This window comes from Nerophis ophidion, linkage group LG21 (genome assembly GCF_033978795.1).
Source record: "Nerophis ophidion isolate RoL-2023_Sa linkage group LG21, RoL_Noph_v1.0, whole genome shotgun sequence".
Taxonomy (NCBI): domain Eukaryota; kingdom Metazoa; phylum Chordata; class Actinopteri; order Syngnathiformes; family Syngnathidae; genus Nerophis; species Nerophis ophidion.
In genome coordinates, this window is record NC_084631.1 from 20,122,977 (window position 1) to 20,149,688 (window position 26,712).

General features: G+C 41.5%; 1 long non-coding RNA gene across 1 annotated transcript in view; it reads right to left on the minus strand.

Moving 5' to 3' along the window:
- The window catches only part of LOC133539460 (uncharacterized), a 101,822-nt gene that overhangs the window by 69,951 nt on the left and 5,159 nt on the right, over positions 1–26,712 (minus strand). The gene's annotated exons all lie outside the window — the stretch shown is intronic.

The window sequence follows — 26,712 nt, forward strand, 5'->3', positions numbered from 1 at the left end:
TTAAAAAGGAAAACGAGTCATCCACAATACCTTTGTGAGACACGAACACATATACACATATATATATATATATATATATATATATATATATATATATATATATATATATATATATATATATATATATATATATATATATATATATATATATATACATACATACATACATACATACACACACACACATATACATATATATACAAATACATACAGTGGGGCAAAAAAGTATTTAGTCAGCCACCGATTGTGCAAGTTCTCCCGCTTAAAATGATGACAGAGGTCTGTAATTTTCATCATAGGTACACTTCAACTGTGAGAGACAGAATGTGAAAAAAAAATCCAGGAATTCACATTGTAGGAATTTTAAATAATTTATTTGTAAATTATGGCGGAAAATAAGTATTTGGTCAACCATTCAAAGCTCTCACTGATGGAAGGAGGTTTTGGCTCAAAATCTCACGATACATGGCCCCATTCATTCTTTCCTTAACACAGATCAATCGTCCTGTCCCCTTAGCAGAAACAGCCCCAAAGCATGATGTTTCCACCCCCATGCTTCACAGTAGTTATGGTGTTCTTGGGATGCAACTCAGTATTCTTCTTCCTCCAAACACGACAAGTAGAGTTTATACCAAAATGGATATAAGGATGATACAGCAGAGGATTGGGAGAATGTCATGTGGTCAGATGAAACCAAAATAGAACTTTTTGGTATAAACACAACTCGCTTTTGAACTTTGCACCTAGAACAATCCGGATGGTTATTTTCCTCTTTTCCACAATTTCCAAAAACAATTTGAAATGTGGACTCATTAGACCACAGAACACGTTTCTACTTTGCATCAGTCCATCTTCGATGAGCTTGAGCCCAGCTAGGTGCTGTTTATAAATGTCTTTGGCTTTGCATAATGGAGTTTGAACTAGCACTTACAGATGTAGCGACCAAAAGTAGTAGTTACGGACAGTGGTTTTCTGAAGTGTTCCTGAGCCCACGTGGTGATATCCTTTACACACTGATGTCGCTTTTTGATGCAGTACCGCCTGAGGGATTGAAGGCCAAGATCTTACTGTTTACGTGCAGTGATTTCTCCAGATTTTCTGAACCTTTTGACAACATTACGGACCGTAGATGGTGAAATCCCTAAATTCCTTGCAATAGCTCGTTGAGAAATGTTGTTCTTAAACTGTTTTACAATTTGAAGTGAAGTGAATTATATTTATATAGCGCTTTTTCTCTAGTGACTCAAAGCGCTTTACATAGTGAAACCCATTATCTAAGTTACATTCAAACCAGTGTGGGTGGCACTGGGAGCAGGTGGGTAAAGTGTCTTGCCCAAGGACACAACGGCAGTGACTAGGATGGCAGAAGCGGGAATCGAACCTGCAACCCTCAAGTTGCTGTCACGGCCACTCTACCAACCAAGCTATACCGCTCATGCATTTGTTCACAAAATGGTGACCCTTGCCCCATCCTCATTTGTGAATGACTGAGCATTTCATGGAAGCTGCTTTTATACCCAATCATGGCACCCACCTGTTCCCAATTAGCCTGCACACCTGTGGTGTTTGATGAGCATTTCTTAACTTTCTCAGTCTTTTTTGCCACTTGTGCCTGCTTTTTTGAAACATGTTGCTGGCATCAAATTCAAAATGAGCTAATATTGGACATGAAGGAACTGATCTCAATTCCCCAGATGTGGGACAAAGTCTTAAATTTGTTTGGCACAATGTAGCAAGTGTAAAATAACTTAAAAAAAAACATTTCTGAATGTAGTATGAAACATTACAAAGTTTTACCATGCGGATGATTCAGTAGCACATAATACACCGCAAATAAAAAGGTTAGTGGTAGTCTCCAAGGAACTGAGCGGACTTGATGAATGTGTTCCTCTAGCATGTTTGAAAGAAATTAAAACGTCATCAAGGTATACAAAAATGAAACAGATGACTATGTCACGCAGGACGTCGTTTATGAGGCTTTCAAAAACAGCGGGGGGCTTAACTTAATACTCAAAATGTTCCATCGGGGTATTAAATGCCACTTGTCGCCCTCCCGGATGCGACGGAGACGGTTAACGTTTCAGATCAATTATAGTGAAACATTTTCCGTGATTAATGGAGCTGAAGGCTCAGTCAAGTAGTGGAAGAGGATACTTGTTTTTTTAATGGTGATACCTTTCAGCGCCCGATTATCAATACATGGTCGGAGAGACCTATCCTCCTCAACAAAAAAAAAGAGGATGGTTGGAAGATACCGGAAGCTAGGGACAATGTGATATATTGTTCTCACGCTCAGGCCGTGAACAACCTACTCAGTGGCCTACTGGTTGAAGTGTCCGCCCTGGGATCGGTAGGTTGTGAGTTCAAACCCCGTCGAGTCATACCAAAGACTATAAAAAAAAATGGGACCCATTACCTTCCTGCTTGGCACTCAGCATCAAGGGTTGGAATTGGAGGTTAAATCACCATAAATGATTCCCGGGCGCGGCACCGCTGCTGCCCACTGCTCCCCTCACCTCCCAGGGGGGGATCAAGGGGATGGGTCAAATGCAGAGGACAAATTTCACCACACCTATTGTGTGTGACAATCATTGGTGTTTTAACTTTAACTATTACATAAGCAGGTGGGTAACAGTCTCTGGAAGAAAGTCGTACCGTAATTATTTGGTCGATGGAGTGGAAGTGATAGTCCACGGGCCTTACTGAACACTTTGCTGAGATCATGGTAGGCAGGTGCAACATGTGTGTGGTCGATTTCCTTTGACATGGTGGCATTAGTGACAACCGAACGTGGGCTCGCGGACTTGAAGCAGCGGCAAAAAGTGCTCCAATTCGATATTGTGACTTTATTCCAAACCATAAGGGGGTTGGGCGTGGTAAACCAGGTAAGCCTGAGGTCAACGGGAGCGGAACGAGAGAGAATGCTGAAAGATTTACGCTCTTTGACATGATTACCCGACACGGGTTGCAGGAGTGGTTCGGGTCTGAAACAGCACATCGGCTAAAAAGGCGTACGTCAAGAGAGTACGACTTTGGGAAATTCTTAAAAAACGTAAGTTCTGAATCTAGACAAAATTTTCATCAAGAAAACAGTCATCAGCACCTGAGTCGATAAATGCTTTTTGTGGAGAGACGGCGCCGACGAGCCGACAGCAGGATAGGACAGACTGCGGTCCTACCCGAGATGGCGGCCAGGAGGCGGGGCGCACTCGGAGCGACGCTGCAGCCAGCCGAGTCAGGTGCGTAAGCGACACACCTGCTGTCAATCTTCTGCTGCAGTATAAAAGGGGAGAAGGAGGAACAATCGAGGCAGAAGTAGGCGAGGAAACCACAGCGGACGAAGACAATGCACACGACGAGAGAGACCCAGATTAAGATGAGCCCCCTTCAGCAGACGCAGCCACCGAAAGGTGCGCCGCGACGAGCAGAAAAAGCTGGCGTGCTAGAAATTGACGCGACCGACTGGCAAGACGACATGTTTATTGACAGAATAAACCAGTGTCAAACCTGTTACGATGCGTCCTGTATCGAATGTCACTGCAACCCACACGAGGACGGCTGGAGAACAGTCACCCTGTTATTTTAAGTTCTGTAGATTTGCAAGAAAGAGTAGCTAGCAGCCGACTCCCTTTGATGCCGGTGCTCTTAAGGGAGGTTGCGAAGGTAGAGCCATCAAAATGTTGGAACCTCGTGTTTTAGAGCGTCGGTGGACCGGACGTATGGGAAACCCGCTGATAGAATGGCGAGCCTGCCGACAGTATAAGCACATGTGCTGGCGCTTGCGACAAAGTCTCTCAGCTGACGTGAGACGACTGCCCCCCAGTTGCATGGAATTTTAATATTTTTAGGGTAAAAGGCGCCCCTTATGATTTTTAGGCAAAAAAAAAAAAAAAAGGGGGAAAATATTAATTTTCTGCAATTTTTAGAACGTCTCCCCCAACTCCATTCAGTAATGTGCTGTTACATTAAAACATATTTTTTTATTTGTTGGGTAAGGGTCCCCTCGTACGGGATTAAAGTGAAAGAAGAAGAGTCAGAGTTGTGCATACAAAGTCAATCAATCAATGATTATTTATATAGCCCTAATTCACTAGTGTCTCAAAGGGCTGCACAAACCACAACGACATCCTTAGTATAAGCACAATGAAAAGTAAAACAACAAAACAGGTAGCAAACAAAAATTCTAGCGAAGAGAAAATTGGACAGAACAGAGCTACAACAAAAATCCAAAGTTACAAAATTAATAATGTATTTTTTGGACCGCTAGGCGCAATTGAAATCCTTACATTATCTCAAAAATTGACAGTGCACCTTAAAACCTGGTGCACTTAATTCTGGTTCAGCTTACCTCGAAGCAATTTTATTTTTTACATAGTGTAATGATAAGTGTCACCAGCAGATGGTAGTCACACATAGCATCAAGGGTTGGAATTAGGGGTTAAATCACCAAAAATGATTCCCAGGCGTGGCCACCACTGCTGCCCACTGCTCCCACCTCGCATGGGGTGAACAAGGGTGATGGGTCAAATGCAGAGAATAATTTTGCCACACCTAGTGTGTGTGTGGCAATCATTGGTACTTTAACTTCCATCCATCCATCCAATTTCTACCGCTTATTCCCTTTTGGGATCACGGGGGGCGCTGCTGCCTATCTCAGCTACAATCGGACGGAAGGTGGGTACACAGTGGACAAGTCGCCACCTCATCGTAGGGCCAACACAGATAAACTGGGTACTTTAACTTTATAAGATATATGTGTAGACTGCAATATGACGCCAGTAAACACCACCAAAACTTGAAATGTTCCATTGAAAATAAAGAATATTACACACGGCACTCCAAAATCTGTCAAAATGTTTTAGTACAACGTTGAAGCGGCACCTCTTGATGGATTGTCTGACCATTACGGCTACTGTAGTCAGAGGTACAAGTATTATTGTGGTATGTGTACAAGGACCGAAAAATGGCACCCATTAGCAGACATTATCTGCCGTTTTGTTTCGCAATATTATGCAAAACAAACTTTTCTTACCTTCTGTTACCTGCTGATCTGTATTTGAGATCGGCATAAGTCCTACACATATGCGCACGTCCGCCACCGTAGTCGATAAGCTTCTTCCTTTTCACTATCTTCTCGTTATGTGACATTCATCTTCAGCTGTTGCCATTTCTAATATAAAGTAGTGTAAAGTTCTAACTTATATCTCGCTATGGAAACGCTAAAAACTACCAGTGTAGTGAGTTTACATTATTCCCCCAAGGAACTTTAGTTATTAGAGAGTTCCGGTCGGACGTTTTTTTTGGGACACATTTCCGGCATTGTTGTTGCTCTTGTGAGCCACGGATGAGAAGATGCTGCTGTGTTAGTGATTGAAGTAAAGTCTGAATGTCATTAAAACAGTTAGCTTACTCTTTTGACACTTCTTCCACTCCTGTCCTTGCACGCTACACCGCTACAACATAGATGACGGGGAGAAGACGCTGTCGAAGGTGAGTCATATAAATAAGACTGACCACAAAACGGTACATCCTGAAGCGACTGTCAGAAAACGGCTTGATGATCTGTAAAACATAATTTATGCAAAATTTGGACCAAAGAACCACCATTACATGTTATGTAGACGACAATGAAGTGTGTTCAATTTAGAAAAGAATAATAATATGACCCCTTTAATGCGCCTTTTGTATGAAAAAAAGACTAGAATAGACCCGCTCATCGGCAGTGCGACTTATAATCCGGTGCGTCGTATGGTCCGAAAAATACGGCACTTATCAAGTCCAGGCAGAGAAAAGTAGTGAGGACATAATTGGCGTGGTCTGATGTGCATGGAAGACGTCAGGGAAAGAACCAACAACAACAACTGGTGAGTGCAATCAGCTTACATAATGAGGTAGTGATTGCCCACAGGTGTGCCCCGAGCTCTAACCTTCCTCCCGCATGCAGACAGTGGAGAGAGAGATAGAGAGCAGAGCCAGGAAAGGAAGAAAAAGTACAGGAATGTACCATATTTTCTGAACCATAGGGCTCACTGTATTATAAGGCGCACTGCCAATGAGCGGGTCTATTTAAGTCTATTTTCATACAAAAGGCGATAAGGCGCATTAAAAGGGGTCATATTGTTTTTTAATTGAAAACACTTCCTTGTGGTCTACATAACATGTAATGGTGGTTCTTTGGTCAAAATGTTGCATGGATTATGTTTTACAGATCATCTTCAAGCCGCTTTCTGACAAACGCTTCAGGATGCGCCGTTTTGTGGACGGTCTTATTTATGTGGCTCACCTTCAGCAGCGTCTTCTCCCTGTCATCTTTGTTGTAGGGGTGTAGCGTGCAAGGACGGGAGTGGAAGAAGTGTCAAAAGATGGAGTTAACTGTTTTAATGACATTCAGACTTTACTTCAATCAATAACGCAGCAGTATCTCCTCATTCGGGGCTCACTAGTGTCCTGTAAAAAACCGTCCGACAGGAACTCTCTAATAACTAAAGTTCCATGGGTGAAATATCTAAACTCACTACACTGGTAATCTTTAGTGGTTCCATAGTGAGATATAACTTAGAACTTTACTCTACTTTATATTAGAAATGGCAACAGCAGAGGATGAATGTCACATAAGAAGATATAGAAAAAGAAAACCCTTGTTGACTACGGCGTCGCCACGGACTACAATGGCGGCCTTGGGCAAATTTTCAGGACTAATACAGATCCCAAATACATATCAGCAAGTACCAGAAGATAAGACATGTTGGTTTTTTATAATAGTGCTCAACAAACGTTAGACAATAGAATAGAATAGAATGGACATATAACAAGATTAAGGACTCCAATTTAAGGTGCGGTAGTGGGAATAAAAATGGGATAAAAATAAATTGCACAATAGGTAATTGTCAAAACGTGGACTGTGGGATTTGTTTTCCGGAAGGCAAAGGAAAGTTGGCGCGCGCAAGATGTGAATGTAAGTACATATTTATTAAAAACACTAACAAACTACAAAAAAAGAAGCAAACAAAAGGCGCGCACAATGGTGGAGAACAAACTTGACTAATGAAAAAAGACTAGCACAAAGGCAGAACTATGGACAAAAAACAAAAGACACTAACTGTGGCATTAATAAACAAACCTTACGTGGCATGAAGTGGGTAAAGGTAACGTCGCCAGCCTGACTACCTGGCAACTACAAGTTTAAAAAATGCTGTGGTGATTAGTGACAGGTGTGCGAGTGCAAAACGTGAGACAGGTGCGTGACATATGGACAGGTGAAAACTAACGGGTAGTCAGGGAAACGAAAACAAACAAGGAAGTGCAAAAACAGGAACTGAGTGTCCAAAAAACAAACAGCACATGGCCAAACAAAAAACGTGATCAACAGACATGAGAGGTAATAAGGAAAATAAAAATAAAAATTGAAATAAACAGACTATTATCCAATAAAATTAATAAGCAATCCTGTACAATATACAGAGCAAGACAAGAGTACCGGAGTAATAAATAACAATCAGTGTCGGATGTATTGCACTCTGGTATTCACCATGTCTGCTATTTTGCGGTCCTTATACACACACACCATAATAATACTCGTATTTTGAAGCACAGTACAGTCCATCAAGCGGTGCGGCTTCATAGCTTACCAAAGTGGTACTAAAACATTTTGACAGATTTTTGAGCGCTATGTGTAATGTTCTATACTCTCAATGGAACATTTAAAGATGTGGTGTTGTTTATAAGCGTCATCCAGTCCGTACGTATCTCTAATGTGTGACTGCCATCTACTGGTCAAACTTATTACACCATGTACCAAATAAAATACCTTCAAGGTCGGCATCCACAACCAGAATTATTCCGTACATTAGGCGCACCGGGTTATACTGTAAGGCGCAATGTCGATTTTTGAAGTAATGAAAGTATTTTTTAAGTGCGCCTTATAGTCTGAAAAATAAAGTAACAGTTGCATTATTTGTATTTGACTTTATACATTTTTTAGAAAACCAGTTTTACTCTTAGTAATATAAAAATGTATCAGAGATGTTTATGTACAGTGGGGCAAAAAAGTATTTAGTCAGCCACCAATTGTGCAAGTTCTCCCACTTAAAATGATGACAGAGGTCTGTAATTTTCGACGAGTTGAGTTTATACCAAAAACTTCTATTTTGGTTTCATCTGACCCCATGGCATTCTCCCAATCCTCTGCTGTATCATCCATGTATCCATTTTGTTATAAACTCAACTCGTCGTGTTTGGAGGAAGAAGAACACTGAGTTGCATCCCAAGCTCACCATACCTACTGTGAAGCATGGGGGTGGAAACATCATGCTTTGGGGCTGTTTTTCTGTGAAGAGGACAAGACGATTGATCCGTCTTAAGGAAAGAATGAATGAGGCCATGTATCGTGAGATTTTGAGCCAAAACCTCCTTCCATCAGTGAGAGCTTTGAATAGTTTACCAAATACTTATTTTCCACCATAATTTACAAATAAATTCTTTAAAATTCCTACAATGTGAATTCCTGGATTTTTTTTCACATTCTGTCTCTCACAGTTGAAGTGTACCTATGATGAAAATTACAGACCTCTTTCATCATTTTAAGTGGGAGAACTTGCACAATCGGTGGCTGACTAAATACTTTTTTGCCCCACTGTATATTAAATGGAGAAATGTGGTTAATCAGAACTGGCATCCAATGTTGTTAAAAAAAAAAAAGCATCGATTTTGAGTCAAGAATAGGTTCTTAATTTAATCTTTACCCCCAATAATTAATATGAATCGTATTGTGTGGTGGCCAAAGATTCACAGCCCTAGTATTGAAGACATTATCTCACAGTATTCCAGCATTCTTGTCGTCTTCGTTTCCATGCAAACCATAATGAAATAGACCGGCACTTTGTCTCTAGCTGGACAGATTGATACCTATTTTATTTAACAAGTACAATTTCTTGTCATGTCATGGTGATTTTGAATTAGTGGGGGAACTAGATCCCTAACGCAATAAGAAAAATTGCTCATCCATAAAAACGTAGAAGTCCATGATGTGAAAAAGCATGGCCATCCTACTAATCAAAGTCCCCATTTATTCCCCTGTAATGAAGTTTGTTTATGTAATTTGTTCACATATTCCCAGGTGAGGTGAATCATAAAGCACGCCTGGAAACACACCAATCAGCTCCTGGGCATCGTTTAGTTTGGAGCTCAGCAATGCAGAGTCCCACTTTGGTTAATTACGTGTCTTTTTTATGCTGCATAAGCTAATGAGAGAGCAGCAGGTGTCTGCTTGCTTGCTGACTATCACAGATTCTTGATTGAATCCAAAAAGTGCTTGGGCGGCATCCGGAAGCCCGGAATTATTAAGGTGCCATGTCCAATCAAAACAAAATCACAGAAGACTTTATTTGGAATTATTTGCACTTTGTGTAGCAGGATGGATTTACAAAGCAGCTTAGCGGTAGCATTAGGATTCTGGATGGTAGGCAGTTGCATTTGTGCCACGGTGACTCAAACTAAAACATATCATTGTGCAGGTTTATCCATTTTCTCAGAAAACTTTAGTTTGAATGTGTCATCTTTTCAGAAACATTTAAAGGCCTACTGAAACCCACTACTACCCACCACACAGTCTGATAATATTTCATCATTGATGTATAAACTAACATTGCAACACATGCCAATACGGCCTTTTTAGTTTACTAAATTAAAATTTTAAATTTCCCGGGAGTTTCATCTTCGAAACGTTTTGTAATGATGACGTGTACGCAAGACGTCACAGGTTTTTAGGAAGTATGAGCGCTACGCACACACACAGCTAAATGACGTCTACTTTAACGGCATAATTATACAGTATTTTGGACATCTGTGTTGTTGAATCTTTTGCAATTTGTTCAATTAATATTGGAGAAGTCAAAGCAGAAAGATGGAGTTGGGAAGCTTTAGCCTTTAGCCACACAAACACACGGTGATTCCTTGTTTAAAATTCCCAGAGGTGAAACTTTACTATGGATCAGAGCGGTCGAGCGAACATGGATCCCGACCAAATGTCAACCAGCATTTTTCGGTGAGAAAATTGTGGTAACAAGTCGCCTCTTACCGGAGATCAGCTGAGCTTGCGCCGTCCATACAGCTGCCGTCGACTTCCCTCAGATACTGGCCTCAAGACAGCCTTGGAAACACCCCACTGACTATCAGGTACTATTAAACTCACTAAAACACTAGCAACACAATAGAAAGATAAGGGATTTCCCAGAATGATCCTAGTAAATGTGTCTAAAAACATCTTAATCCGTCCCAATGCAATCGCCTTTTTTTTTTATTTTAGTCCTTCGCTATCAAAATCCTCAAACACAAATCTTTCATCCTTGCTCAAATTAATGGGGAAATTGTCGTTTTCTCGGTCCGAATAGCTCTTGCTGCTGGAGGCTCCCATTAAAAACAATGTGAGGATGTGAGGAGCCCTCACCCTTGTGACATTATCGTCTGCGACTCCCGGTAAAGGCAAGGCTTTTTTATCAGCACGAAAAGTTGCGAACTTTATCGTGGATGTTCTCTACTAGATCCTTTCAGAAAAAATATGTCAATATCGCGAAATGATCAAGTATGACACATAGAATGGACCTGCTATCCCCGTTTGAATAAGAAAATCTAATTTCAGTAGGCCTTTAATCAACTTGCAATTTTGAGAATTTGCTATCAATGTTTTAAGTGTTGCTCACAAACAACCTCAAAAAGCACAAAATATCAACATAAATTGCTGCGGGCTATAGGGCGTCTTCTATTCGGGCTCCAGTACTCTGGAATGCCCTCCCGGTAACAGTTAGAGATGCTCAGTAGAAGCATCTAAGTCCCATCTTAAAACTCATTTGTATACTCTAGCCTTTAATTAGACCCCCTTTTGAACCAGTTGATCTGCCGTTTCTTTTCTTTTCTCCTCTGCCCCCCTCTCCCTTGTGTGTGTGTGTGTGTGTGGGGGGGGAACAGTTCCGGTGGCCATGGATGAATGCTGGCTGTCCAGAGTCGGGACCCGGGGGTGGACCGCTCGCCTGTGCATCAGTTGGTGACATCTCTGCGCTGCTGAGTCCAGTCCACCATGGACTGGACTCTCACTATTATGTTAGATCCACTATGGTTTGGACTTTCACAATATTATGTTAGACCCACTCAACGTCCATTGACTCCGGTCTCCCCTAGAGGGGTCTCCCACATCTGTGGTCCTCTCCAAGGTTTCTCATAGTCATCCACATTGACATCCCACTGGGTTGAGTTTTTCTTTGCCCTTTTGTGGGCTTTGAACCGAGGATGTTGTTGTGGCTTGTGCAGCCCTTTGAGGCACTTGTGATTTAGGGCTATATAAATAAACATTGATTGATTGAAAACAAATATTGTTCCTCATTCTATGTCACACAGACACGGGATGGCAATAAAAGACATTTAGAGCTCATTGTCACTGTTTTAATTCATTATAACTGAAAATGATAATCATAATTACAGAAATAACGCCACCAAAGTCTTCGTTATTTTCTGATGTCTGGTCTGTGTTCCACAAGTTGTAAAAATTATCTGTGTATGTTTCACGCTTGAAACGTGTCCATCTTAAACATTCATTTAAAATATTTTACGGCGATTAGCTGCTACTTTTTTTTTTTTTCAGCAATCCATCCATCTATTTTTCCACCGCTTGGGAAGAAGTCGGAGTACCCGGAGGGAACCCACGCCGTCACGGGGAGAACAAGCAAACTCCACAAAGAAAAACCCGAGCACGGGTATCAAACCCAGAAACATCGTATTGTGAGGCACATACACAAACCCCTATCCACCGTGCTGGCTTTTTGGACATTGATGCATGTTTGCCACTGTGAATAATAAAGTCCAGAAATGCTTAATTTGTTATTGTAATCTGAATGTGTTTGATTATTAGTCAAAACATTCTTATTGGGTCTTTTTACAGAATCAAACAATACAACAATGAAGTTTCAGTTGAACTTCCACTTATAAGCTTAATTGGTTCTGTGACAGAACATCCATCCATTTTCTACTGCTTATTCCCTTTTGGGGTCGCGGGGGGCGCTGGCGCCTATCTCAGCTACAATCGGGCGGAAGGCGGGGTACACCCTGGACAAGTCGCCAACTCATCGCAGGGCCAACACAGATAGACAGACAACATTCACACTCACATTCACACACTAGGGCCAATTTAGTGTTGCCAATCAACCTATCCCCAGGTGCATGTTTTTGGAAGTGGGAGGAAGCCGGAGTACCCAGAGGGAACCCACGCATTCACGGGGAGAACATGCAAACTCCACACAGAAAGATCCCGAGCCTGGGTTTGAACCCAGGACTGCAGGACCTTCATATTGTGAGGCAGACACACTAACCCCTCTGCCACCGTGAAGCCCCCTGTGACAGAACTAGTAATGCAAAACATTCGTATCTTAAATCAACGTCGCCCATTGGCATGAATTGAAATGTATTTAACTGGTGCTTGCTCCCTCCCCCAAAAAACACCACACTAATAACAAGTTAAAACAAATTTTTAGGTAAGATATATTATATTGAAAAAAAATACCATCGAATGTACAACAAGCAACTACAATAGTTTTATGAAATAATGTAGTAATAAGGTACAGAATTTACTTCAGTGAGTGGGCTTCTAAAGTATATCCTTCCAGCGGCTTCTCCATATTTTCATAGATAAATGTCGGACATTCATTATTTTGATGTCCTTCGCTGGCGTTTTTTGATTGGAGAAATGGAGTCGAACGGAGTGTAATTAAAAAAAAGAAAATAAAAAAATATATGGGCTGAAGGGGCAAAAATTGTGAGTAAATTTAAGGCTGCAATGATTATTTTGATTGTAAAAAAGCTTTAATTTATGTTATATTGCTTTGATTCATCAACAATGAGTGAAGCTAATAAAAAATTATAAAATCTGGACTTCCGGTTGGCGACAAGATGGAGTAGTCGCACTTTTTCACGCTCCCGCACATTTAAGTCCTACTATTCAGTATAGCTCGACTTATTGCAGTAACTGCTATCACCGTTATTATAGTACTAATACCTTACCGCGCTGAACGAGAAAATGTCTAATAGAGCCAAAAAGGAGGAGCAAAAGAAGGAAGACTTGGCGGCAAGCACCATCATGGCTACGCTAACGACAATGCTAACGGACCACAAGACTTCTCTCTCGTCGGAGTTTAACTCCGCCTTTTCCAAACTCAACACCACGCTGGATTGTATTCAGTCCACACTGCTGGAACACCAGAAGCGCCTCTCCTCACTAGAACTGTTTGCTGACACGACCAGCCAGGATATGTTGGCTATGGACACAAAGCTAACACTTGTAACTGAGGAGAACGCGAGGCTAAAAGCTAAGCTAATAGACTTGGAGAGTAGAAGCCGTCGGAACAACATCAGAATTGTCGGCGTACCCGAAAGCATTGAAGGTACAAACCCAACAACGTTCTTCTCTCAATTGCTGGTCGAAGTCTTGGGTGAACATACGTTGTCGTCGACCCCGGAGCTGGACCGTGCCCACCGCTCGCTAACAGCGAAGCCAGGCCCCGGTGAGAAGCCGAGACCGGTCGTGATATGCTTCCACCGATTCCAAACGAGGGAGCTGGTGGTGCGGGAAGCTCGGAAACGCAGAGGCAAATTAATGTATAAGGACTCACCGATACACATCTTCGAAGACTACTGCCCTGAAATACTGGAACAGCGGGCCGTGTACCGGGACGTTATGAAAGACCTCTACAACCTAGGCCTCAAACCAGCCCTCCACTACCCGGCTAAGCTAATGGTTTCAACCAAGGATGGAAAGAGACGACGACTCGCATCTGTGAAAGACGCCCAAGACCTCGTCAAGTCTCATAATCAACGCAACCAAGAGCAGGCGAACGACTAACATTAGTTGGTATGACTTTAATGAAACTTTGTTTGATATGATGTGACTACCTCACAAGGCATGGCGGGACGGCGCTAGCTTGGCTAACTACAGCCATGTCTGGAGGCTACACTGCCGGCATCAACCTTAAAACACGTGCCGGGCCTGTTCTATCACGTTTAACTATGCCAACGTAACGCCAACTCTAGGCCTGACGGTGAACATTACATCTGTGTGGTCACTCATTGAATTCACTCTCATTCACTTTTTGTCATTCATTTTTTGTTTAACCATTTAGCTAATATATTATGCTGACATTCCAGAGCTAACCTGTTAAATATACAATTACTGTCATTAGGGTTTAAACAACCATCGATATTGTTTATTTTATTTTGGTACATCGACGTTCGAATTCTTTTGTCTTCCCATTACATTTACTTATCACGTTCTAATAGATATATATTACACAGTGGTTTATCTTTTCTAGTATTACTATTATTATTTGACCTAACTGCTGATATACCTATTTCTTAACTGGTTACTATTATTCCATATCCATACATCCATAGGCGTATACATTGCTTATGTGTGTGTATGTATGTGTATATTTATATGTATATACATATGTGACACCACTTACTTATACTTTATCCAACTACATGCCATTTGAGTTGTTTATACTTCTTTTAATTTACTTTTCTTGCTTTTCTGAAGTTGTTTTGATACTAGGTACTAGGTGTCTCGAAGGAATATACTGCAGTTTTGATGCACTTTAAAATGTTCGGACTCAGTTGGAGCCAATCTGTTGTTCTCGGGAGGTGGAAAAACCGGAAGCCGTTATGGATACGTCCATGCAGGCGCAAGGACAGCGCACTGCTGTGAAAAGGACACTGAAGGTTCAGGTTCGACAATGGGGTTCTCAGGTCCTGGGACGATGGTCCTGTAGGTGGTTGCCAGGTGTAACACACCTGGCATTATTGTATGTTGTTGTGTCTGTGAGTGTGAGTGTGTGTGTGAGTTTGCTGTGTTTTCTGTACATATATGTTTTTATTGGTTTGTTTATCACCTCATTCCTTCCTCTCACGCTTCTGTTTTACCCCCTCCTCTTACTAGTACTCTCTGCAGTTCCCAGTTACCGTGCATCAGCCCCCCTCCTGATCCGCTTGTACACATCAGCCCGTTCTGCTCTCCTAGTTGGACATGGTGAGAAATGACAAGCACCAGTAATACACTCAGATTTGTTTCATGGAATGTGAGGGGTGTGGGGAGCGCCACTAAAGTTGGGAGGGTCTTGACCCATTTGCAACACCTCAAAGGAGATATATTTTTCATTCAGGAGACCCACCTCCGCAACAGAGAGATTCCACGACTTAAAAGAGCCTGGATCAGCCATATTTTTCATTCAAAATTCAACGAAAGGGCCAGGGGCACAGCCATCCTAATTCGTAAAAACATTTCATTCGAACTTAACCAAACTGTAGCAGACCCTGCCGGTCGTTATATCATTGTGTCTGGAAAACTGCAAGGCACCCCAGTCATACTCGCTAGCGTTTATGGACCTAACTGGGATGACAATTCTTATGTGACTAAATTGTTTACATCATTTCCAAACATTGGAAATCATTTGATTATCATGGGCGGGGACTTTAACCTGGTGCAGGATCCTGTACTGGACCGATCATCAAACAAACTGGCTCCCTTATCTAACTCAGCTAAAACATTGGATACTTTTGCTAAACAGTTAGGTCTTACAGACCCATGGAGACACGCCTCCCCTACAATTAAGCAATTCTCCTATTTCTCTCATGTACATCACACTTACACTCGGATAGACTTCTTTCTTCTCGACAATAGACTACTTTCCAAAATTAAAACATGCAATTACCATAGTATTGTAATCTCTGATCACGCTCCCACCTCAGTCGACATCAATATGGACACTCAACCTAGACCCCTTAAACAATGGCGATTCAACTCAGCCTCACTAGCAGAAGACAATTATAGGAATTTCCTCCACGATCAAATTGAGTGTTTTTTCGAACTGAACGATTCACCAGAAATTGGAAGAGGTATATTATGGGAGGCATCTAAAGCTTATATTAGAGGTCAACTTATATCTTTTATTTCAAATTTAAATAAGACAGAAACCATTCAAATCAATGGGCTGCTCCGTAAGATTAAGGATCTTGACGATAAGTACGCTTTAAACCCGGACTCGACACTATATAAAGAACGCCTTCGCCTACAAACTGACTTTGACCTTATGTCTGTCAATAGAGCAAAATTACAACTACTCAAATCCAGACAACGATTTTTTGAATCTGGGGAAAAAGCTGGCAAGCTCTTAGCCCACCGGGTTAGGGAGGAAGCATCGTCGAGGCTAATCACATCTATTCGCTCTAACACAGGAGAACTACATACTGATCCAGCTAAGATAAATGAAACATTTGCCGCATTTTATACAAAATTATATACGTCAGACTGCCCCCCTTCTTCACATGAACTATTTAATGATATAACATTCCCCCAGATCGAACATGGAGCTGTGAGGAGCTTGGGTCAGCCCATTAGTGTCATCGAGATCACAGAAGCCATCAAATCCTTACAAAGTAATAAATCGCCCGGTCCAGATGGTTTCAGTGCAGAATATTATAAAACTTTCTCCAGTGTTCTTGCTCCGGCTCTAAGAGACATGTATAATGAAGCATTCCTGAACCATCGCCTCCCAGAATCCTTATCGAGGGCCACCATTTCTCTCATACTAAAAAAAGAGAAAGACCCCCAGCTTTGCAGCAGTTATAGACCAATTTCGCTCTTAAATGTAGATTTAAAAATTCTGTCCAAGGTTCTTGCTCTCCGGCTCCAAAGGGTGATGCCTTCCATCATATCGTTGGATCAAACAGGTTTTATGTTAGGCCGGCAATCCTCACACAACACTCGGCGCCTCCTAAACATTATTCATTCGCCAAACCCCTCAACCCCGGAAGTGGTGGTGTCCCTCGACGCGGAGAAAGCCTTTGATAGGGTCGAATGGGAATATCTATTTGAAGTGATGGGTCGGTTTGGTTTTAATGAAGATTTTATTCTTTGGGTTAAACTTTTATACTCGTCCCCTGTAGCTTCGGTACGCACAAATAATACACTGTCCTCCCCAGTTCTTCTTAAAAGAGGTACCAGACAAGGTTGCCCGCTGTCTCCATTACTGTTTGCTATTGCGATAGAACCCCTTGCACTTTGGCTGCGCGCGGAGAGGGGCTTTAAAGGTATCACCCGGTCGGACACGCTGCACAAAGTGTCGCTTTATGCGGACGACTTGCTCCTATACATCTCAGATCCGGCTAGCTCACTCCCAGTAATCTTTAACATTTTGGAGCGGTTTGGCACACACTCTGGCTACAAACTTAATTACCAAAAAAGTGAACTATTTCCGATCAATTCCCTAGCTAGACAGTTACCGCGATCTTTAGCTGCATTCAAATGGGCACAGGACGGGATCCATTACTTGGGAATTTTTATTACTCCGGCTATGTCTGACATGCTCCGGGGAAATTTCCTACCCCTAGTTGAAAAAATGGAGAAGGACTTTGCCCGCTGGTCTATTTTACCATTATCTCTCGCTGGCCGGATCAATCTTATCAAGATGATCACTCTGCCTAAATTCCTTTACCTTTTCCAACATATCCCCATATTCATTACTAAATCTTTTTTTGATAAATTAGACAAATCAATATCCAAATTTTTATGGGGGGCCGGATCGGCCCGAATCCGCAAGTCGGTCCTACAATCTCCCAAATCTGAGGGAGGGCTTGCACTCCCTAATTTTAGACAGTACTATTGGGCGGCTAATGTACAGAAACTCCTATACTGGATGGATGGAAGCTCACAGATCCTCCCGGCCTGGGTATCCCTTGAAACGGCAATTCCACACTTTTCACTACGTTCTTGCTTATGCTCACCACTCCCCTTTCCACTTAAACTTGAAGGCGCAAACACCATTGTATCGATCTCCTTGAAAATATGGATCCAGCTAAGGAAACATTTGGGTTTTCAGGGCCCATCTATTTTGACTCCGCTACTTAAAAACCAATCATTCAAACCTTCCCGTACCGACTCCGCATTTATGACCTGGCACGATCACGGTATCACCACTGTGGAAGACCTCTATACAGACGGTGTGTTCTCATCCTTCGCTGAACTTTCTTCCAAATACGATTTGCCAAACTCCCACCTTTTTCGTTTCTTTCAGGTGAGGGACTTCGTAAAGAAGCAGTTCCCACACTTCCCAAATCGTCCCCCGGAAACTCTTATAGATACATTGCTATCTCTGAGCCCAAATCATAAAAAATGTATCTCTGTGATTTATACCTCCTTAAACTCAGTTGCTCCAAACTCTTTATCAGTGATAAAAGCCTCGTGGGAGAGCGATCTTAACATCAACATATCTGATAAACTCTGGAACTCTGCCCTGAAACTGGTCCACTCCTCCTCGATTTGTGCCCGTCATGGTCTCATCCAATGCAAAGTAATCCATAAAATTCACTACACTAATGCAAAACTATCCAAAATCTACCCCACTGTTAGCAATACCTGTAATAGATGCAAACAATCTCCGGCTGATCATGTCCATATGTTCTGGTCCTGCTCTAAATTATGTTCCTTTTGGGAGGGCATTTTTGAAACTATCGGAAAGGCATACGGTCAAGACTTTCCCTCCAACCCATTGTCAGCCATTTTCGGCATATGCCCTGATAACACATGCCCTGTGCCACTAAAACGCGCTGTGGCTTTTACGACCTTGCTGGCCAGGCGACTGATCTTGTTCAATTGGAAGCTGGCTCACCCCCCATCACACGGCCGTTGGATTAAAGAGGTTCTTTACAATTTAAAATTGGAAAAACTTAGGTTTTCACTAAATGGCTCTGCTCAAGTGTTTGAAAGTTCATGGAGTCCTTTCTTACTGCATGTCAACTCTCTTGACTTATGTCCAGACGCAGATGAGGAATAATCTCCCTTTTATTTAATATTAGTATTATTTATTTTATTTATTTATTTATTTTATTTTTTATTTTTTTTTTTTCTCCCTTTCTCTCTCCTTTTAGTCTCTTTCTGTTTTTGGTTTTGTATGGGTGTATGTGTGAATGTGTGTGTCTTTGTCGTCTTACTTGTTGTTTGTGCCATGTGTCCCTGGTGGGTTCGACCTGAGTGGGGTGGGTGGGTGGGTGGGTGGTTTTAGGGGTAAAGGTATGAAGAATTCACTGACTTTAAAATTGTACTGTTTCGACTTGCACCTTTTTTCTGTATATGTGAAAAAGTCAATAAAAAAAGTTGGATTAAAAATTATAAAATCTGGACCGCATTAAGAGAAAACATTTTGATTATTTAAACTATTTGTCTTTAAATATGCGCTGAGGCTATAAAGCAGGACAATTTAACCACTGTCCATAACAGGGCCGCAGTTTCAAGAGCCCGAGGGCTCAGGGGCCGGAATTCGAAACTTGGATGTTTTGTCAGAAAGTGCCTCTGGAGTTTATTTTTCTTTAAGACTACTTAAATGCAAAGTAAACTTCACACTGCACTGTCACTAAATATATTTTTCGGCCCTCACCACTTGTTTTACCAACGTGTGCAACAGTATTAAGAAACAGAAGCCCCACAAGTTTTGTTGACATAATGTTCTTTCTTTTATCAATCAATGAATGATCAATCAATGCTTATGTAGATAGCCCGAAATCACAAGTGTCTCAAAGGGCTGCACAAGCCACAACGACATTCTTGGTTCAGATCCCACATAAGGGCAAGGAAAAACTCACAACCCACTGGGATGTCAATGTGAATGACATAGGGAAAGGGGGGGTGCGCATTTCTGGGTGTTGTTGATTTAAATTATTTTCTATTAACTCTGTAACGTCAATTGTGTATTTACAAAAGGTGTAGTGTTATTTCCCTCTACTGGTGTAATTAAGCACTACGTATATTAAATATACCGTATCTTTATATAGCGCTTTTTCTCCAGTGACTCAAATCACTTTACATAGTGAAACCCAATATCTAATTTTTACATTTAAACCAGTGTGGGTGGCATTGGGAGCAGGTGAATAAAGTGTCTTGCCCAAGGACACAATGGCAGTGACTATGATGGCGGAAGCGGGGATCGAACCTGCAACCCTCAAGTTGCTGGCCCGGCCGCTCTACCAACCGAGCTATACCTAGCTTTGATTGCCAGGGTTACCCTGAGACAAAACACCCACACAACTACAAATACAAAAGACATCACAAAGTCAGCAATTAAAATTTTATGTACAACATCTACTTACAAAGATCTGACCAAGTAGTAATGAACCTTTCGTGTGGACTTTTACTGTCGTTTCTGCTTGTCCAGAATGATGTGTTCATTGCTTTAAACGTCTGACAGAAAACAATGCCTTGAGCAATTGCTCAGGGCAGAACATTCATACTTTGTTGTCCAGTCGTTGTCAAAAGTTATTGAGAATTTATTGATGTTTCTTTCATGGTCGATTTTTGGTTTTGGATGATTGGTCTTCTTCTACTCAACTGTGACCCCAATGCTGCTTCACTGTGACACATGAGCTTCTCTGTAGCCCCCTATGGGATGGCAAAAGTACTGCATACATGAGCAACCCTAGTTTTAATGGTTCCATCAAGCCTATTTTGGTGATGTTCGGTGGGCCAAATAAAACGCTTGGGGCACGCCAGTTGAACAGACTTGTGTTTTATCCGATTACTTGATCAATCGAACAAACTAACGGATTATTTAATCAATCAATTACTAAAATAATTGATAGCTACAGCCTGAATTTGGTTTCACTTTGTGTGTTTCACCAAGACTTCAAAGCACTGTAAGTAAAGTTTGTGTCTGGGTGTTGTTGATAAATGGCTTTCGCTTTGCATAGTACAGTTTTAACTTGCACTATCAGATGTAGCAACGAACTGTAGTTACTGACAGTGGTTTTCTAAAGTGTTCCAGAGCCCTTGTGGTGATATCCTTTACACACCGATGTCGGTTTTTGATGCAGTACCGCCTGAGGGATCGTAGGTCACGGCCTTGCCGCTTACGTGCAGTGATTTCTCCAGATTCTTTTAACCTTTTGATGATATTACGGACCGTAGAGGGTGAAGTGGTGAACCTCACCCCATTCTTGTTTGTGAATGACTGAGTATTTCATGGAAACTGCACTCACCGAATCCCAATTAGACTGTTCACCTGTGGGATGTTCCAAATAAGTGATTGATGTGTATTATTCAACTTTCTCAGTCTTTTCTGTCCGAGCATTTTTTAAACATGTTGCAGGCATCAAATTCCAAATCAGCTAATATTTGGAAAAATAACGTTTTCCAGTTCGAAAATTAAGTATCTTGTCTTTGCAGTCTATTCAATTGAATATAGGTTGAAAGGGATTTGCACATCATTGTATTCTGTTTTTAGTTACGTTTTACACAACGTGCCAACTTCACTGGGTTTGGGTTTCGTACAAACTGGGTCTCTGACATAATCAAACGGGTACTTTGAGGTGTTACTGTATCTTTTAGAATTTCCTTCAACATCCCCAGAAACTGACACTCACTGTATCCATTTCGGGGGTTGTTGAAGAAATCTGCAACCATCTGGAGCCACATGTGGTTCTACTGCCTCCTCATTGTGGCTCCCTCAGATTTTTTTTTTTTTTAACCCTGGAGTGAGAAAAGTTAGCATTTTTTCCAAAAGTGTTTTGTAATATCCGACTAATAATATCTGCATGTGAGGCCGTGAATGCACACCGAGTGCAAGTAAGACAGATTGTAAAACCTGTGTGTTCAGTTTAGCTTCTCGAGTGTGCAACTGCAGTTTTATGTTTTTCTTTAGTGGAAGGGGTGGGAATGATGACCATGATTTGCAAAATTGATTTGCAAATCCTTGTCAACTTATATTCAATTGAATAGACTGCAAAGACAAAATATTTAACGTTTTAACTAGAACACTTTATTTTTTGCAAATATTAGCTAATTTGGAATTTGATGCTTGCAGCATGTTTTTTAAAAAACATGGCACAAGTGGCAAAAAAGACTGAGAAAGTTGAGGAATGCTCATCAAACACTTATTTGGAACATCCCACAGGTGAACAGTCTAATTAGGAACAGGTGGGTGCCATGATTGGGTATAAAAGCAGCTTCCATGAAATGCTCTGTCATTCACAAACAAAGATGGGGGGGGGGGGGGGGTTGAGAAAATAATCGAACAGTTTCAGAAAAAACAATCTCAAATAGCTATTGCAAAAAATTAAGGGATTTCACCATCTACGGTGTGTAATATCATCAAAAGGTTCAGAAAATCTGGAGAAATCACAACATGTAAGCGATGATATTACGGACCTTTGATCCCTCAGGCGGTACTGCATCAAAAAGCGACATCAGTGTGTAAAGGATATCACCACACTCAGGAACACTTCATAAAACCACTGTCAGTAACTACAGTTCGTCGCTCCATCTGTAGGTACAACTTAAACTGTAATATGCAAAGCCTAAGCCATGTATAGAATAGAATCGAATAGAATAGAATGGACTTTATTGTCATTATATTTGCATATAACGAGATTAAAGACTCCAATTTAAGGTGCGGTAGTGGGTACAAATATGCGGTGAAATAAATAACACAAGAGGTAATAAGGGAAAAAACTAACAATTGAAATGAACGGACTACTATCCAATAAAATAATAAGCAATCCTGTACAATATACAAAACAGTATAGAAATACAAAATACCGTACAATATACAGAACAAGACAAGAGTACCGGCGTAAGAAATAATCAGTGTCGGACGTATTGCACTCGAAGGGTAGTATTGCACAGTAGGGTATTGGGGCATGATATTGTATAGGGGTGGATTATTATTATTATGAGTTAGAATTCAACATGGTGACAGCTCTGGGGAAGAAGCTGTCTCTGAGCCTGTTTGTTCTGGCTCTGATGCACCTGTAGCGCCTGTCTGATTGTAACAGGTCCAACAGGTGGAAGCCAGGTTGTGTGCTGTCTTTGGTGATGTTATCAACATTTATCAACAACACCCAGAAACAATGCTGGCTTTCTTGGGCCCGGGCTCATCTAAGATGGACTGATGCAAAGTGGAAAAGTGTTCTGTGGTCTGACAAGTCCACATTTCACATTATTTTTGGAGAATGTGGAAAAGAGGAAAACCATCCGGATTGTTGTAGGCGCAAAGTTCAAAAGCCAGCATCTGTGATGGTATTGGGGTGTATTAGAGTCCAACGCATGGGTAACTTACACATCTGTGAAGGAACCATTAATGCTGAAAGGTACATACAGGTTTTGGAGCAACATATGTTGCCATCCAGGCAATGTGTCACAACAGCGTGGCTTCATAGTAAAAGAGTGCAGGTACTAGACTGGCCTGCCTGTAGCCAAGACCTGTCTCCCTTTGAAAATGTGTGACACAATTTGAAGCCTAAAATACCAAAACATAGACAACTTAAGCTGTACATTAAGCTTGAATGGGACATAATTCTAACTGAAAAGCTTCAAAAATTGGTCTCCTCAGTTCCCAAACGTTTACTGAGTGTTGTTAAAAGGAAAGGCCATGTAACAGAGTGGTAAAAATGCCCGTGTGCCGACTTGTTTGCAATGTGTTGCAGCCATTAAATTCTAAGTTAGTGATTATTAGTGATTATTAGCAAAACAAAATGAAGTTTCTCAGTTTGTGGGATCTAAGCCGAGGATGTCATTGTGGCTTGTGCAGCCCTTTGAGACACTCGTGATTTAGGGCTATTGAAGTAAACTTTAATTGATTGATCAGTTTGAACATTAAATATCTTCTCTTTGCAGTCTATTCTATTGAATATGAGTTGAAAAGGATTTGCAAATCATTGTATTCTGTTTTTTTTTTTTTTTACCAATTACACAAAGTGCCAACTTCACTGGTTTTTGGTTTTGTAGATTCGACAGGCTGAGGTTGACTCTTTAGAGCGGGGATTCTCAAACTGCGGTCCATGTAGTGCACGGTCTCCCCTAAGTGGTGCGCCAAATAATCCCTAAAATAAATATTATATGTAATGTTAAAGTGGCCAAAAATGTAACATACACTTGTTCAACAAAACCTCTGCCTTGTTTGCATGAATATCTAGGCCTACTACGCTACTGCATTTTAATGTTGGTTATTACGGGAACGGCGTGGTGCATTTGGGAGAGTGGCTGTGCCAGCAACCTGAGGGTTCCTGGTTCGATCCCCAACTTCTACCAACCTCCCCACGTCTGTTGTGTCCTTGAGCAAGACACTTCACCCTTGCTCCTGATGGGTCCTGGTTAGGGCCTTGCATGGCAGCTCCCTCCATCAGTGTGTGGATGTGTGTTTGAATGGGTAAATGTGGAAGTAATGTCAAAGCGCTTTGAGTACCTTGAAGGTAGAAAAGCGCTATACAAGTATAACCCAACTTGTGTTTTTCCGGAGGTGCTACTTGTTAAACCATTGTTTTAGAGCTTTAAATATTCTAGAACAGGGGTCGGGAACCTTTTTGACTGAGAGAGCCAAAAAGCCAAATATTTTAAAATGTATTTCCGTAAGAGCCATTGAATATTTTTTTTAACACTGAACACAACTAAACGCGTGCATTTTGAAGTAAGACCAACATTTGTCTTATTCTTTGTCATAACAATGTTATTCTGAAGCAAACTGTGAAGGGGCGTGGTCTGCGGGTCTGCAGCGAACTGTGGTGTGCCAGGACCGGCCTCGAAATCAGCGACAGGTGCGTAGACGGCCCACCTGGGCCTTGTTATCTAATCACCTATCGCTCTGTTATGAGCAGCAGCCAGGAGGAGAGACGGGTTTGGGGCTGGAGCCAGAGTGCGAGCGAGAAGAAAAGAGAAAAATATTTATTGAAAAATAAAACAATAATATAATCCTGAAACAGGCTCTCATGACAGTGCTTGGTGGTCTGATGAACCCCCCGGAGGGCAAGCCCCACATTAACCAATAATAAATAAGTAACTTCTTACCATTAATGCAACCTCTTGAACAGATGTGATAGAAAACTGACGGATGGATTAAAAATGCATGAGAATGTTTTATATTTTGAACATTATTTTTAACACTGTGACTAAAAGTGGAGTTATTCATTACTTATCGTGTAAAGCAGAGGTCGGCAACCCAAAATGTTGAAAGAACCATATTGGACCAAAAATACAAAAACAAATCTGTCTGGAGCCGCGAAAAATAAAAGCCATATTGCATACAGATAGTGTGTCATGAGATATAAATTGAATCAAGAGGACTTAAAGGAAACTAAATGAGCTCAAATATAGTTACAAATGAGGCATAATGATGCAATATGTACATACAGCTAGCCTAAATAGCATGTTAGCACAGATTTGCTTGCAGTCATGCAGTGACCAAATATGTCTGATTAGCACTCCACATAAGTCAATAACATCAACAAAACTCACCTTTGTGCATTCCTGCACAACATTATAAGTTTGGGGGACAAAATGAGACAGGAAAAGAAGTGGCATAAAACACGTCTTAGAAAGTCGGAGAAAGTTATGAATGTAAACAAACCACGGTGAGTTCAAGGACTGGCAAAATTAGTAGGACAAAATTGCGCTCGCCAAATACTCGAAACAGTGAAGCATGTTTAGTAGAAACAGTGTGCTTTATAACAATTAGGGAGGTTTGTGTCATGTTTGTCCTCCTACAGAAACTATATTAATACAAAAATATATTTTTTTATATTTTTTTTTCTCCCATCTTTTTCCTTTTTTTATACATTTTTGAAAAAGCTCCAGAGAGCCACTAGGGCGGTGCTAAAGAGCCGCATGCCGAATTGCCGACCCCTGGTGAAAAGCAATGGGGCGGCATAGCTCGGTTGGTAGAGTGGCCGTGCCAGCAACTTGAGGGTTGCAGGTTCGATTCCCGATTCCGCCATTCTAGTCACTGCCGCTGTGTCCTTGGGCAAGGCACTTTACCCACCTGCTCCCAGTGCCACCCACACTGGTTTAAATGTAACTTAGATATTGGGTTTCACTATGTAAAGCGCTTTGAGTCACTAGAGAAAAGCGCTATATAAATATAATTCACTTCACTTCACAATGTCAGCTAAGATTTATCCGAGAGCCAGCTGCAGTCATCAAAAGAGCCACATCTGGCTCGCAAGCCACAGGTTCCCTACCGCTGTTCTAGAATAAGGGTTCCCATCTGTATTTAGCACCAAGATCTTTTAACACGCTTGAATAATGCATTCTTTCACCGTGAGATCTGTTTGCCTGCAGCATGGCAGGTTTATTCCAATTGGGTGTTAATTTGCAGTAATTGCGTGGAAATCCATAGATTTTTTATTTATTTACAAAAACAGCCCTTGAAATCAAAAATGGGGCTTGTTCCACAGCCTTGAACATCCTCCAACAAGCCTGATCAAGCCTGGGAGGTGCCGCTCCCCACTCAATTCACACTTTGTCAAAAGGAAATCCTCCGCCTGGATTTGCCATCAGCTCATCTTTTCAACACCCAGGGCCTCCAAGAACCCTTAAAAAGCATGTTTAGCCCCCCCACACACACACACACACCAGCTTATGAAGCAACCTGGCTTTTGCTGATCATGCATCTATGCATCCATGCAGCAGATGGCTTATGTTTGATAGTGAAGCCTTGTGAAGTTCCCTGGCGGAGATATCCTTGATCTGTATCCAGCTGTGGAGCTGATGTGTGTGTGCGTGTGTGTGTGTGTGTGTGTGTGTGTGTGTGTGTGTGTGTGTGGTGTTCTATTCAGCTGAGAGCACTCAGCAGGTAGCATCTGTGTTGGTATGCTGCACCCTGGTGGTGATCTGCTGCTACATCTCCAAGGCCTCTGATA